This window comes from Capsicum annuum, chromosome 3, assembly GCF_002878395.1.
Source record: "Capsicum annuum cultivar UCD-10X-F1 chromosome 3, UCD10Xv1.1, whole genome shotgun sequence".
Lineage (NCBI taxonomy): Eukaryota > Viridiplantae > Streptophyta > Magnoliopsida > Solanales > Solanaceae > Capsicum > Capsicum annuum.
In genome coordinates, this window is record NC_061113.1 from 193192380 (window position 1) to 193207208 (window position 14829).

Genomic DNA, 14829 nt, shown 5'->3' on the forward strand with positions numbered 1-14829 from the left:
TAAATATATACTACTATAGAAAATATACAAACATATATACGTACCATTCAATGTATACGTACATAAATAAAATATATGTACTTCTTTAAATAAAGCATATGCTACTTAATATAATAAATTAATAATACGTTATAGTAATTTAGTAACATATTAAAACTAAGTATTTGATTTAAACTAAAAATTTAATTTAAATCATTAAATGGAAAAAATTACAAAGTAAGGACTAAGGAGTGAATGAATGTTGAATTTTATTGATTGCAAAATGATCCAAAATTTATAATTTACATGCATGAAAAATCTATAAATTTTGCATTATTTTTTCCAACTCATTCATGTTAATATTAGCGGCAACTTGCATAGGATAGTTAAAGTCAACAGGGGCAAAATCATACATTGGACTTGATTCTGCTGAGTTCTCCGTGAAGTCATAATTTCTTCAAATCTCTGCTCGTCGTTCGGCTCCGCTTCTATTCCTTGATTTCTTCATTCGGCTCTAATCCAATCTCTAAGGCAAACTAGAACATTCACTGCATTGCTTCCCAATGAATGTCGGTTGTTTCCAAGCTGCTGTCGTCCCTGACTAAAAGCGCTCTCCGATGCAACGGTTGACATTGGAACGTTCAGGATATATCTAGCTAATCTTGAAACCACTGGATATTGTGCTTCATTATTTCTCCACCAATCCAACATATTAATCCGTCGTCTGCGATATTCTAGCGGCAATCGGAGATAGTACTTCAGCTTTTCCCGATAAGTTGATGTGTAAGCTCCCTCCTTAATACTCTTCCAACAAGGTAAATCATAAAAGTGATTAGGAAAATCACTATGTGTCGGCCTTTTAGAAGATGATGGCTCCTCGAGAGGACGAGTAGCAACAGTTGGAGTGATATTTGTCGGCACAGCTAAATCAACTAAATCAGCATAGTAGTTATATAATTTATCTATGTAAGCGTTCGCATCGGCCATAGCCGTCCACAAATCAGGTTGTTCTTGTTCTTCATCATCAGAATCATTGTTCGTATTTATCTCTAAGTTAGCAAAAATAAGAGTACTAAAGTGACACAAAGTAGTATATTTCATGCACGGATTTGGCATAGCACTAACCAAGTAAATAGGGAGAATCGAAAAAAAAATATTTTTTAAATTTAGCAAATATGACACCAACAGCTTCTTTGTAACCTTCTTTATTTTTATATTCTTTGAGCAAACAAAAAATATCAGCTATATATGCCAAAATATTACAAACAGTAGGATAATAAGCACCAGAAAATTCAACCATAGCTATATAAAATTTTCAAAAACTTAACAAGATCATTAATTACAGCTCATTCAGAATCAAGTAGCATGTAGTGGGCAAAATCAGCAAACGAACCACAATATTGGTTAAAAGATAGTGTAATAAAAACTCTATATTTATAACAAGTTTAAAAAAAATCATACGTAGCATTCCATCTAGTATCACATTCTTTAGGCATCAATATCGGTGCAAGTTCATTTATTCACATTTAAGTTTAAAGTCTTTAATTCTTCTTCTACGATTATTTTCTTGAATAAAACCAACGGCAAGCTAAATTTTTTCAATATAAAGTTCAAAAAATTCAAGACCATTTCTTACAATTAAATTATACATATGACAAGCACATTCAACATGGAAAATTTCAGGTAATGACGAAGATAGCTTAGATTTTAACTTTGTTATAGCAGTCTTGTTGTTAGAAGCATTATCAAAAGCAATACATAAGATTTTATTTTCAATACCGTAAAATTCTGCAACTTTAGCGATCAGCTCAGCAATAAAATCTCCAGTATGTTTACAATCTTTATCATATAAAAAAGCAAGAACACGTTTTTGCATACCAAAATTACTATCTATCCAGCGACAAGTAATGGTTAAATAATCATTTTTATTTACAGCACGACCAAGATCAGAAGTTAGGGACATTCTACATTAAATATTTTTTAACAAGTTGATAAATAAAAATAATATTGTGAATGAAGTCTAAAAATATCGGCCCTACAAGTAGTTCTAGGAATACCATTAAACATAGGATTATAAATTGTTTGAATATAATGAACAAAGGCATCAGAAGAAGGAAAACTAAAAGACAAACAACCCACAGCTACCATTTTAGCTATTTCTTCCCGGTCCCTCAATTTATTATATTTCTTCATTACTTGATCGGTTGCTGGGTCCATTCTAGTTTGCGTTGGCCCACCAACATCCGCACCACCTCATGCAATATTTAACGCTCTTTCGTGATTATCACTTATATGTCTCATTAACGTACCCGTGCCCCCTTGCTTGCCTCCTCTTTTAGACTTATATATTTGTTGATAAATATTGCATTGCACCTTAATATCTGATATACAGTTAAAAAATTACTATGCAATACTAGTTAGTTTACGAGCTCTTGGGGCATGGGGAGGACAGGGAGGGAGATTAACTGATTCAGATCTAACGTTAGCATTTTCTACTGTGGGTGTCTCACCAATATTTTCATCATTTTTGTCTAAATTAACCGCATCTACTTCATTTTCTTCTTCTATACCGTAATTTTTCTGAGCTTCTACATAATCCATATCGTGAGCACCTACACCTAAAGGTACACCTACTTCTTCCTCAAAAGATTGACTAAGCGGTGCCTACACGGGTATATCTACTACTTGAAGTAATTCTACCGCTAGTAATTTGCTTTTTACTACCACTACCACTTCCGGGATAAAATTTTTTAGCACCCTTAGTGGCGAAGTTTCTTAATTTATCCATAATATAAATTAAACTAAAAAAATTCAAAATACACAAATATAATAAAATTAAATATTCAACAATTAATACACTAATTAAAAATTAAACGTAAGAGATAGAACGACAATACCAAAATTTAGAAGTATCCGAAGGTTGCGACTGCCACTCGTACTTTGTAATCGCAAAATTAAAAAATTTAAAAATTAAAGTGACACTACAAGAAAGAAGGCATTTCCTAACAAAAATTTTTGTTGCCATATATCGAATATTGTTGCCAAAAGTACTTTTGGCAGTAATAAAAAAATTGTTGCATGTCGTTGCAATAAACGCCGATGCAAAAAGTTTTTGCAACAACAAAATATATTGTTGCCAAAAATGACTTAACGCAACCAAAAATATTGTTGCCTTACATTCATATAGTTGTGGCTTATAAAAGTTTTCGCAACAAAATTTAATGTTGCTACAAATTAACTTTTTTACCAACAATATTAGTTGTTGCAAAAACTAAGTTAGTAGTCTGTTAGAAAGCTTTTTAGAAACAACAATTTTTATTGCAATAAATCATATTTTTTGTACACCTTTAGCAACAATTTCTGAGTAGCTGCTACATACAGAATACACATTTCTTTTAATAATTTAACACAAATATTGAAATTAAATTTTTCATAAATTTGCAAAAGTCAATACATATGATTGATGCACCGGATATTTTCTACTTTCAAAAAACTAATTACTTCTACACATCTCTTTACTTGTAACAAATATATACAAGGTCATAATATTCTAATCCTACTAATAATTCAAAAAAAATTGTTCTTCTCCCAGCGGCATTTGAATTGCTACTTGATTTATGTGTTCTCATCCTACAAAAAAAAATTAATTATATTTTGATAAAAGAAAATAAAAAAGTACACAAGTACATAGTAAATATGCAACAACATATAAAATAAAGGCTATAGCAAACTATCATCATAAGCCTCAAACTATCATCATAAGCCTTCTGAGTTATTAGGAAAGACTTTGCAGGTATACAATCACTTTTTCAATACTTCATTAAGTTCTATCTATGATTACTGAAATACCAACAACATACCCAATGTAATCTCTCAAGTGGGGGCACGGGGAAGATAATGTGTATAAAGACCTTATTCCTACAAGGTAGAGAAGTTACTTTCGATAGACTCTCAACTACATTCAGAGTGCCCGTGAGAAGACAAATGCGCAGTTAAATTCAAGATAGTGCAACACTCATAAGTAATCAAGAGTTACTATGGCGAATAGATTGCGATAGCCAACTGCCTTAACCCCAATAAAAGTGTAGTTTACCTTGTATTTACTGATGTACTCTCTGCTGGTTTTGTCCTCACAGTAAATTCATAATCAAACTATAAATGAAACTAAACCCTTTTCCTGCATTCCAAGAAAGAGACCAAAACAATAGAAAGAGCTTTGCTGATCCATGTTGCAATATGCAGACAAGAAAAACCACTGTCTACCCAACTGAAAAGCTCGAGAATATACTCTCCCAGATGGAAACAAATTATCACATTCATCCCGCTTAAGATCTAAGTAGACTATACATTATTGTCGTGGAAGTTCAAACTCAACCACCTTAACAGATCGATACTTGTAAGCACGATCCACAAAATGATGACTCATCAAAATGATGACTCATCGAAGCTGATTCTTCTGTAGCTTGAGTTTGTTGGCGGTGTGGGACCTTAACTTTATAAAAGAGGGCCTCAACCACAAGCTTGGATGCAAACTCATGTTCAAAGTCATTACATGTGAGAACCTTCTGAAGCTTTCGACAGCTCATGAAAGAAAAATGAATGCAATGACCAAGTCTTGAACTAAGAATTTCTCGGCATTCATCTATTAGGGGATAATGAGCCCTTTTCCACTTCAAGACAAAGTCATATACTGCGTCTTCTGATGCCACCTGGAGATTATCACTGGACAAAATTGCCTCAATACCAGCAAGAGGCAACTTCATGACCTCCTCTTGGAACCTATCGAGATGAATGAGCTGAATAACAAGTACCGAATGCTTCAATAGAAGAACTTTTAGTAATCTAATCCATATCAATCCTTCATACAAGATAAAAAGCAACATGTTATAAAGTTCATGACATGTGACTAATCAAATTGAAATTAATTTGTATTACTTTCACCTGAGATTATGCATTAAAATCATTATGTAATTAAGTTTATTGAAAACTTTTTGATGTTGAAACTTACATGAACATTTTATGCATAGGTATAAATCTATAGTGTGGGTCTTTGTCATATTTCTTCTATATAATTGCTACGTCAGAATCTAATGTTACAACTTTTAGGTTTATAATATTCACAAAGCTCCCAATAGTGACTTAAATGTTATAGAAAAGGTTCCATCTTGGCCTATTGGAAACTTAATATTGAAACGGGATTTCGAACCATCCGCTGAAATTGGCCAAAATAAAATCCGGTAGCAAAAATATTCCTCAAAAGACAAAAGAATAGACATACTAAACAATGGCTTTATGGACTTAATTATCATGTTGTGCTACAGGCTACAGTTTTTTGGATAACAAACTAAATAACACAAGAAAAACTGAAAAAGGGTAGACACAAATGGAACTAACTTGGTAATATCTTTGTATCTTGCAGCTAGAAATTTTTTTGCTGCATCTGTCAATGGCTGAACTACATCAGCCATCAGGACACTAGAAGGAAGCTCCAAAATACAGTAACGCCGACTCCGGAGTCGTAGGCAACTTACGTAGTAGCCTGCTGTAATACCTCATGCAAGAAGCAACCTCAAACTTGTCAGCAGCCATGAGCACGTCCAGCGATGTAGGGGCTGTATGTGTAGTCAATGCATTGCTATGCATAAAATTCAGGAGCTCCATCAATGCAGCTTCCTCTGCTCCATAGGAGCAAAAATAAAAATCACTTCTATGTGAGATGTCATTCTGACTTTCAAGCCACTTCAGATGAAACAATAATATTCGATACACAATTTTCAAAACCAACTATCTAGTTGATCAATATTATAAAACACTTACGACAGAACAAGCATTTTAATTCCCTATGATCTGCAAATTCCTCATATTCATGATGAATAGGAAACTGCATTCAGATTTGATAGACTTTGTTCACGTTAATTTCTACTAAAGTTCATTGACCTGCAGTATCTAAATCTGACGCTTGATCTGCAGTTAGTGACAATTAACATATAAGTACCTATGCAAAATAAAGGTGCAGAGATATATTGTAATAAGAAAAATAGCATGATTCAGAGTGACCATGAGAAGACAAATGCATAGTTAAATTGCAGATAGTTCAGCACTCATAAGTAATCAAGAGTTACTACAGTAAGTTAACAAAATAGGAAAGAGTTAAAACATATACACATTAAAGAACTCATTTGGATAAAGAATGAAAGATAACGAAGGTTAAGACGTGGAGATATCTGATGATCTTAAAGAATATCAATAATACATTATACGTAGCTCAGAAACACAGAGGTAAAAAAATCACTAACCTGTTTTTGAACATTCTAGGAAACTAGTTGTACATAATTCAGAGTGCCCATTTGAATCCAATCATAGCATAGATGATGATACCATAACTTACTGCTTGTACGAATACGTAAGGGATTTTAATGAAAACCTGAAATATAATATAGGAAAGTTTTAATATATTAACTATCACGACCAAAAATCGAACTTGTATAGTCACCTGTCCAAAGGCATAGGGTATGACAGAGTACATTCAGGCAGCTCTTTCTCTGTAAAACACTGTACGCTCAACGTCTACAATTAGTTGCACTGATGATGCATTTTGTATGCCAAGGAAAAAAACAGCAACATACATTGATCCCATAACGTTGAAAAGATCTTAGCTCTTGCTCCTATAACAAACAAAAATCATTTTAAGTATGAAAGGTAGGCTAATGAGACAATGGGGATAAGCTTCATAGTCGAGAGAAAAACAGCTCGGTGTATTGAATACTATATCAAATGATTGATGACTACCCGAAGTCCTAATATTGTAAGCTTTCATGTTTCTGTACTTACACTTTGGTACTAAGATCCCAGAATATTATCCCGAAGACTAGTGCTATGAACATTGTGAATATGAATCTGACTGTATGTAAGCAGGATTACGCCAGTATGACCAATGTTACTTCCATAGGCAAGCCATACACTGTATTCGAAATGACTGTAAGTATTGAGTTTAGAAATACAGATCCTTTGAACCAGGGCGACGGACGCTTAATTCACTAATCACGGCTTTTTTCCTCATGTACAGGTCAGAATTCTTGTATAAATTGGTGAAATCAACCCCTAACGTTATTTCTTGAGCCGGGGCTGTGACTTCCAACATCCAAGTAGCTGGATTGTAACCCTCCTTTATCTTAACTATGCCAGGCATCAACTGCATTCAAGGCAAAACGAACATCAGTATTTGATCATATAATAACAGAAATGGAAAAGGTCATCTTCTTTATGCAGTACAAATTACCTCAAAGTATTTGATCAAATCATAAGAATGGTGACCTAATGGACCAACGTATATATCTTGCCCTTATTGTTTCATTAGAAATAGATGCAAAGCCATTTTGATTTTAGTACTCAATGGACCAACGTATATCTCTTTCCCTCCTTTTTTTATTAAAAATAACTGCAAAGCCATTCTGTCCATCTATAGTCTATAATACCCACAAATACAAACAAACTTGTTTTAACTTTTAACTAAGGAATACTGCACTGTGGGGTTGATAGGAGTAGCATACAGAAGCACATATTTATTTTAAAATTGCTTTCCTTCCCTCACTAGTGAGCTGATTAAAAGATGAGGATGGTGATTATGATTTGACAGAGATTCCATCATATACCCTTGAATATCAAGTAGCATAGACTGTAGGCATCATAACACTCTGAAGTACCACTTGAACTTATTTTATGACAAAAACAAAAGTTAAGCAACAGGCACTTTTAAATGCCTAAAATAGTTGGGGCCTCTATAGATACGCTCAACAGCCTTAGAGATCCATTACCAACATTCCTCAGTCTCATCATTTTCTCGATGAACCCAATGTGTAGCCATAGTTTAGTAAAATAAGCCAACATATTAACAATTGATAAGCAACTAGTTAAGTAATAAAAACATGTGAATTGCAGAAAGGCAGATTGATGTACAAGGGTCATACATCCAACTAGTTAGGATGAACAAACTCTTAGATTAGTCCTTAGAAAAAAAAAGACAAAATAAGAAATGAAAAATACCAGCTTAAATGATTCAAAAAGAGATTTCACTGAAGTATAAGCGAGATAAAGGAGAGCACTTTTGTAAAACTCGACAAACTCTTGGCGAGCTTTATGGTACTGCGACGAAACCCAATAATATCTTACATAAACAGAGGATCAATGCCAGTCATACTATCAAGTGTAGTCTTCCCCTCATTTAAAAGTTTCTGGCCCTCTTTTGGATTTCCTTTCTCAAGCTTAAATAGGGAAATCTACATCTTAATATAAAGAATTGGCTCCTCTATCCGGGTCTCTTTAGTATTATAAAGTTTCTATGTCATTCCTTCAAAGAAACCTATAGCGCTTATTTCTCGGATTATTGCTGAGAGAGTGAATATTGACGACAACAAATGAAAAATAGATACAAAATTGAAAGGCGTAAAAGAATTATTTGCCCACATGGGTCCGTACTTGTTCCTACAAATTTGAACGGATGGTATAAGAAATTAATTGAAAGTTATTTTTCAGAAGCAATTGAAATTAGAACGAAGAAACTTACCAATTGAAGCCTTAATTTCTTTTGTGGAAGCCAAGTCATTCAAAGCTCTAACTGGCACGCTGATGGAATTCTGAAGGAGAAATAAAAGAGAAAACCTAAACTGAATGAAGGTAGGGAAGGGAAATTGAGTAAAAAGGGAAAAAATGAGGGAAATTTTTCCCGCTTCTACTTTTGCTAAAATTTGAGAGAAGCTAGTTATTTTATTTTTATTAGTAAAAAATAAACTAAATTGTGAGAAATTTAAATATTTTAGCAACAATCAAAATACTTTTAGCAACAATAAAAATATATTATTGCAAGCACATTTATATTTTAAATTATTTTATTAATCTATGATATTTGGCAACAAGATTAAAAGATTTGGCAACAACAAAAAGTTAGTTGTTAAAAGTTTCATTCTATGCCAACAATTAAATTAAGTTGTTGCCAATTATTAAATTTGGCAATAATATTTTGCTTGTTGGCAAAAAGTTGTTGTCAATTCTATAATTTCTTGTAGTGTGAGTACTTTAGAAAATATATAAAATATTTGAGAATTGAGAATTGAGATTTGAGAGAATGAAAAATTGTGTGGAAAATGATTTGAAAGTGTAGGGTATTTATAGGAATTTTTTTGGATTTAAAAAATAATTTAATTGATTTTTTTTTAATAAAAAGGGCATTATAGCCGTTTTGGTCTCCCAACGGCTATATGACTGTTGGGCCCAACGACTATAATGGCCCAACGACCATTTTTCATAACATCCCATTTTTTTAAAATTCTTATGCGGGCTGGGACGGTTAACCGGAGGGCCTAGACCGATTTTGGTCTGGGCCAGATTAATCGAGCCCAAAAAAATATAACCCAGCCCGGGACCCGGTACCCTACAGCTCGAGGGCTGACCGGGTAAGGTCAAACCGGGCCGGGTTGGTGTGATGGGCCGGGCTGACCGGGTCAAACCGACCCGTTTGACACTCTTATCACACACACAAAAAAATTCACCCTCATTGAGCAATCATGATACGTTTTGGTGGTGATTAAACACACAGACATTGGGTAGAACAAAAATAAAAATATTTTTCATGAGATTCTACAAATTTGACTGTAAGATATTTGTTCGCCTTGAATCTTTCTTAGGGATTTGATATAGTTATTAATTTAACTACTCTAATGCCATTATAGTTTACATGTAATATTTAATTTAGATCTATCTTAAATGTCATTTTTCATTGTGCGTACTCTCTTGTTGCAAGCACAAACTAGAAATAAGCTTGAGATTAATATGCTTTCTAGATATATCGACCACCTTAGAGCAGGAGAAACTCCGGACAAGTCTTCAATTTCAAATTTGTTCCTCGGAATGCTTTTTCACCCTCAAACATTAAAAATTTACATCTGATAACTTATGTAAACCCTAAGATTAATTAGAGGTGGATTCAGAATTTAAGTTTTATGAATTCAACTTTCAAAATTCTTACTATTGAACCCATTATGCCTTATCAAAAAATCTAGAATTTAAATTTTATAAATTTTTATACATAAATTTATACATCACACTAAAAATACCAAGTTCAGATTCCGATACCGAAAGGCTAAATCCACATCTAAGATTGGAAAAATAGAAAAAAAAATTCTCATAGTTTAAGCAACCATACCTTATTATATGATTGATTGTGTTAATGTGAAAGTCCTAAGCTTCCTAACATAAGTATATGCTTTCCTTTAAATTGATGTTGTCACAACCTCGCCAATTGTACGTACATACATTTCACTACTTCATAAACATATGACTTTGCGAGATAAATATCCTTATGGGAGAGAGATGTCCCTCTATTTAAGGTAGGATTCAATATTAGGAACTAATCATTTTGCTTCAGCTACCTAAACTACAGAAACTTATAATACTCCATAACACATGCATAACCAAAATCTTGATAAAAGAACAAAAATTTCATCGGTATGTAATAACTAATAGAAGATGACAAGTTTCTTAAGATTCATGTCACCACCGATCCCAACTTATTTTACATCAATAAATATGAATTGTAGTAAAAGATCAAGCTTCATGAAACAGGAATAAGAAAACTTTGACGAATGAAACACTTCTCAATGAGTAACCAAACTTAATAAGAAGCTTTATGTGTTTGAATTCAACTCTTCTACAATGAAAAATAAGTACAGATTATAGTGGTAGCAATATTAGTATTTTCTTTTGAAGAACCAAATCCTATGAATTCAATAACAATGCTTCTATTATCTGGTGTGCGGGCGAATTTGAAATATTTTATTTTTCCAGCAGTTATATAATAAAAAATAAAGAATTTGGTTTCTGTATAACCATCAGTAGATACTAAGATTAAGAAAGAATTCTAGGTGCGCCAAATGAAGAAAACACACTCACTTCATGTCTTCTAACAATTACTTCAAAACGACACCATCTGGCATATCAAATGTTCTCTTCCTAGCTACATATAAAGGCCTCCCACCAAATTGAGGATTGATAACATTAAAAGAATTAGCGTGACAAAAAAAAAATTCGTCAATTAGTCATTTCCAAAAGTGGTTGGCTAAATGTATACAAAGACGATTTAGTGCTTCGTTGCTAAAAAAATTAAATTAGCTACAAAAAAAAAATTCGTCCCAAAATATGTAACATTTATGAAGAATTTGTTTGTCATAAAAATAATTTTTTTTGTAGTCGATGATATGCTTTTGTCACTAAAAGGTTACTAATACCGACAAAATTTAATCGTCCCTAATTAATTAGTTCAATCAGCGACAACACCAATTGTCTCTAGAGTTATACATATTTCCTCGTTGAACAAATGTATTTTCGTCACTAATGATAATTTTTTTGTGTACAACAAATATTTTCGTATTTAATGTATTAATTAATGACAAATTTGTTATTATAATAAATGTTAATAATTCGTAGTTAAATCTACCATTTTGTCATTAAAAATAGTATATTTTACCGATGGTATAGAACTGTCATTAAATTGTTATGATTACTGACAATTACGATTGTCATAAAATAAAAAAATTAATCTGTATCAAATAAAAAGTAAGAAATTGAGACAAAAGCATTTGTCACTAAATATAATCAAAATTTTGACAAACTAGTTTATTTCGTGACGAAAATATTTATCTTGAAAAGTCTGATTTAATCATTGCTAAAAATTACCTTTGACAATAAAATCTTTTGTCACTAATTACAAAAAAATACTTAATTATTTTATATTAATATTATCTTTTAAATTAGAATTTAATAAATTAAAAATAAATTATAAAACATGCCAGATAATGATAAAATTCACCCACAATCAAATAATTAAGAAAACTAAAATTGTACCAAGGTAATCTCTCCTTACAGGGCAAATAAAACTAAAACAAGTCCAATGACGAAGGAAATGTAACTGAAGTATAGGTGCTAAATATTACTATTATCCTAAACTAAGACAAATATGTAGAGGTTTCTTCCAAAGTACCAATAACGTGTTGAGCTTGCAATTAGTCTTCATCCAACTCTTACTTTTATACCTGTGGAAAAGAGAAGAAAATTATGCAAGCGCAAGTTACATTATTGTTAAAATCAGCCCGTACCCCTATGGAAATACTAACAATTCAGAATTTTAAGTAGCTTAATACTTGACTTGTTTACTTTATTCAGGTAAATTACAGATAAGAAAAAATGTCACAAAGGTATGATAACTGTACAGCAATTTTCTCCCCCGAAGGCCGTCTCTATCAGGTTGAGTACACAATGGAGGCTATTGGAAATGCAGGTAGTGCTATAGGCATCTTGTCCAAGGATGGGGTGGTGTTGGTAGGTGAAAAGATAGTAACATCTAAGCTGCTTTAGACCTCAACATTGAGTGAGAAGATGTACAAGATTGATGATCATGTGGCATGCGCTGTAGCTGGAATTATGTCTGATGCCAACATATTGATCAACACGGCCATGGTTCAGGCTTAGCGCTATACATTCTCTTATCAAGGATCCATGCCAGTTGAACAACTTGTTCAGTCACTATGTGATACTAAGCAAGGTTGTACACAGTTTGGTGGACTTCGTCCCGTTGGTGTTTTATTTCTCTTTGTAGGTTAGAATAAAAATTATGGCTTCCAACTGTACATGAGCGACCCAAGTGGAAATTACAGAGGTTGGAAAGCTACAACAATTGGAGCAAACAACTAGGCAACTCAATCAATTCTTAAGCAGGATTACAAGGATGATATCACAAGGGAAGAGGTCGTTCAACTTGCTCTTAAGGTACTTAGTAAGACAATGGACATCACCAGCCTCACTTCAAAGAAAATTGAACTTGCTGAGGTATTTCTCTCTAATGGGAAAGTTAAGTGTCAAGCATGCTCTCTCGACACTCTGAACAAAATATTGGTGAATGATGGACTGACTCAACCTGCAACAAAAGAATCGTAGATCAATATCTTTGGATCGAGATTTGACATCAAATCTCTCTACACCATGTATGGCATGTTGTACTAAAACTAAGTGGTGGATTTGTGTTTTATTATAGCTGCATCCATATTTATGTCAAAACACTTTCGATTTTGAATTTTATTTTGGATTAGTTCATTGTTTGTTGTAATCATCGTACTTAATAAATTTTGAATTATTTAGTAGTTGGAAGGGAATTGGTAACAAAGGAAGGAATGATATCTGATGGAAAACTATTTCAGTATGCATATGGTGGACACTATGGAAGAATTAATCATTTGTTAGATGATGAGTCTTTTAGTGTGAATACTATGTTACCTTTATCTAAAAAACAAATGTAGCGAATTGTTCTTATGAAGTTCAGAGTGATCTACACAGAAGAAGGAGGTGTACCAACAACTATTAGGAGACATGGAAGGTTCTCATCCAACTGGTAACAATTTTCATGTTCTCAACGAAGAGCTACAAATGGAGTAAGAATTACAACCAGGTTCTAGAGTGATGTCAACTGTCAATGGTGTAGAGTGAGCTAAGGGAAGAAAAATGAGAGTTGGTTAGATTGACTTTAGATATTAGGAGGCATTATTTGTAGTCGCAGATAGTCAGAAAAAAATGAGATGGAATGAAAGTAAAAAGTATTTTCTAGAGTTTTTCATTGCCAGTTGGTGTGATTTTGGTAATCCCTATCATGTTAATCTACTATAGAAGAAGAAGGCTTTAGAACTCAAAAATACAGTTAAACTAGATAAATCATTTTGTTAAGAATGTAAATTATTTACTTATCTATTATAATATAAATAAGATATGTGGTATAAACTATAAAATCTCGTTAAACATAAAGTTTTAGTAGGTCAAATAGAAATATACCTAAAGTTGGCATTCTGATGGAGTTCTTTCTCCGATGCATCATTAAAAAAATGCAAATTAGATAACAAATGCTACATATTTTGTATATTTAATAAAGCAAAATTAAATAGAACTTATCATATAAATTTGCATTACTTCTAACCTTGACAGCGATGGACTAACAAGAAGTTGCATTTTCTTAAGCATTTCCTCTTAGTGTGCTGCTACAGTATTCAACTTAAAAAATTAATGTTTTAATCTTCAACTGTTGGTCTTCTATCTGCGATTGCTGGCTTTCTACCACAGTTTCAGCTGCATTTAATTATTTTTGTAACTCATTTTGGGTACTAGCAGCTTCCTGTTTTGCCTTTTCGAGGGAGTCTTCTAACTCTGCCATTATCCTTTGTGTTTCCCTTGTAGTATTAGGTTTAGGACCATAACCAAGACCTTTTATGTACCCCGACTTTGTACCAAGCACAACATCCACAATTTCATCAATAGTCATGGAAGACTCTCCAGAAGTATAAAGAGCTTTTAAATCTGTCATGTTGTCCTGCATAAAATAATAACACAAAAAAAGAATACATGAAGAATATTAATCATACAAATGCAATGGTATGTTACTAAAATATTAATTTCTTACATAGTTAGTCTCAGCTTCTTCAGATGACCATCCTTTTTTCACTTGTGTAATGAGTATGCTTGTAGAACTCAATTCTGTCACGCTCTACACCTTCATGTTCCTTTTCACCCTGTATAACAAGAAAATAATATGAAATAGTATTTAAAGGCATCTGAAATGAGATACAACTGACATACCAAGTCTCTTATTTATCAAACAACAAAATATTAAATAGTATCAAAGTGTTAGTAGTAAAAAGAATTAAAATGGTATAACTTACAATTTCTGCACGAGATGCTACAAATGCTTTTGATCCCATGAAATGATTAGATTTACGCTTAGTTCGATTGACCTTGTTTATTTCACATCGTTTCTGCAAA

The 14829-nt window shown here is 32.7% G+C and overlaps 2 pseudogenes; one reads left to right on the forward strand and one right to left on the reverse strand.

The window, feature by feature from the left end:
- Positions 1-3994: 3994 nt before the first annotated feature.
- LOC107865176 lies at positions 3995-6616 on the reverse strand (annotated as a pseudogene).
- Positions 6617-12213: 5597 nt separating this feature from the next.
- Positions 12214-12963, forward strand: LOC107866224 (annotated as a pseudogene).
- The last annotated feature ends 1866 nt before the right edge of the window (positions 12964-14829 follow it).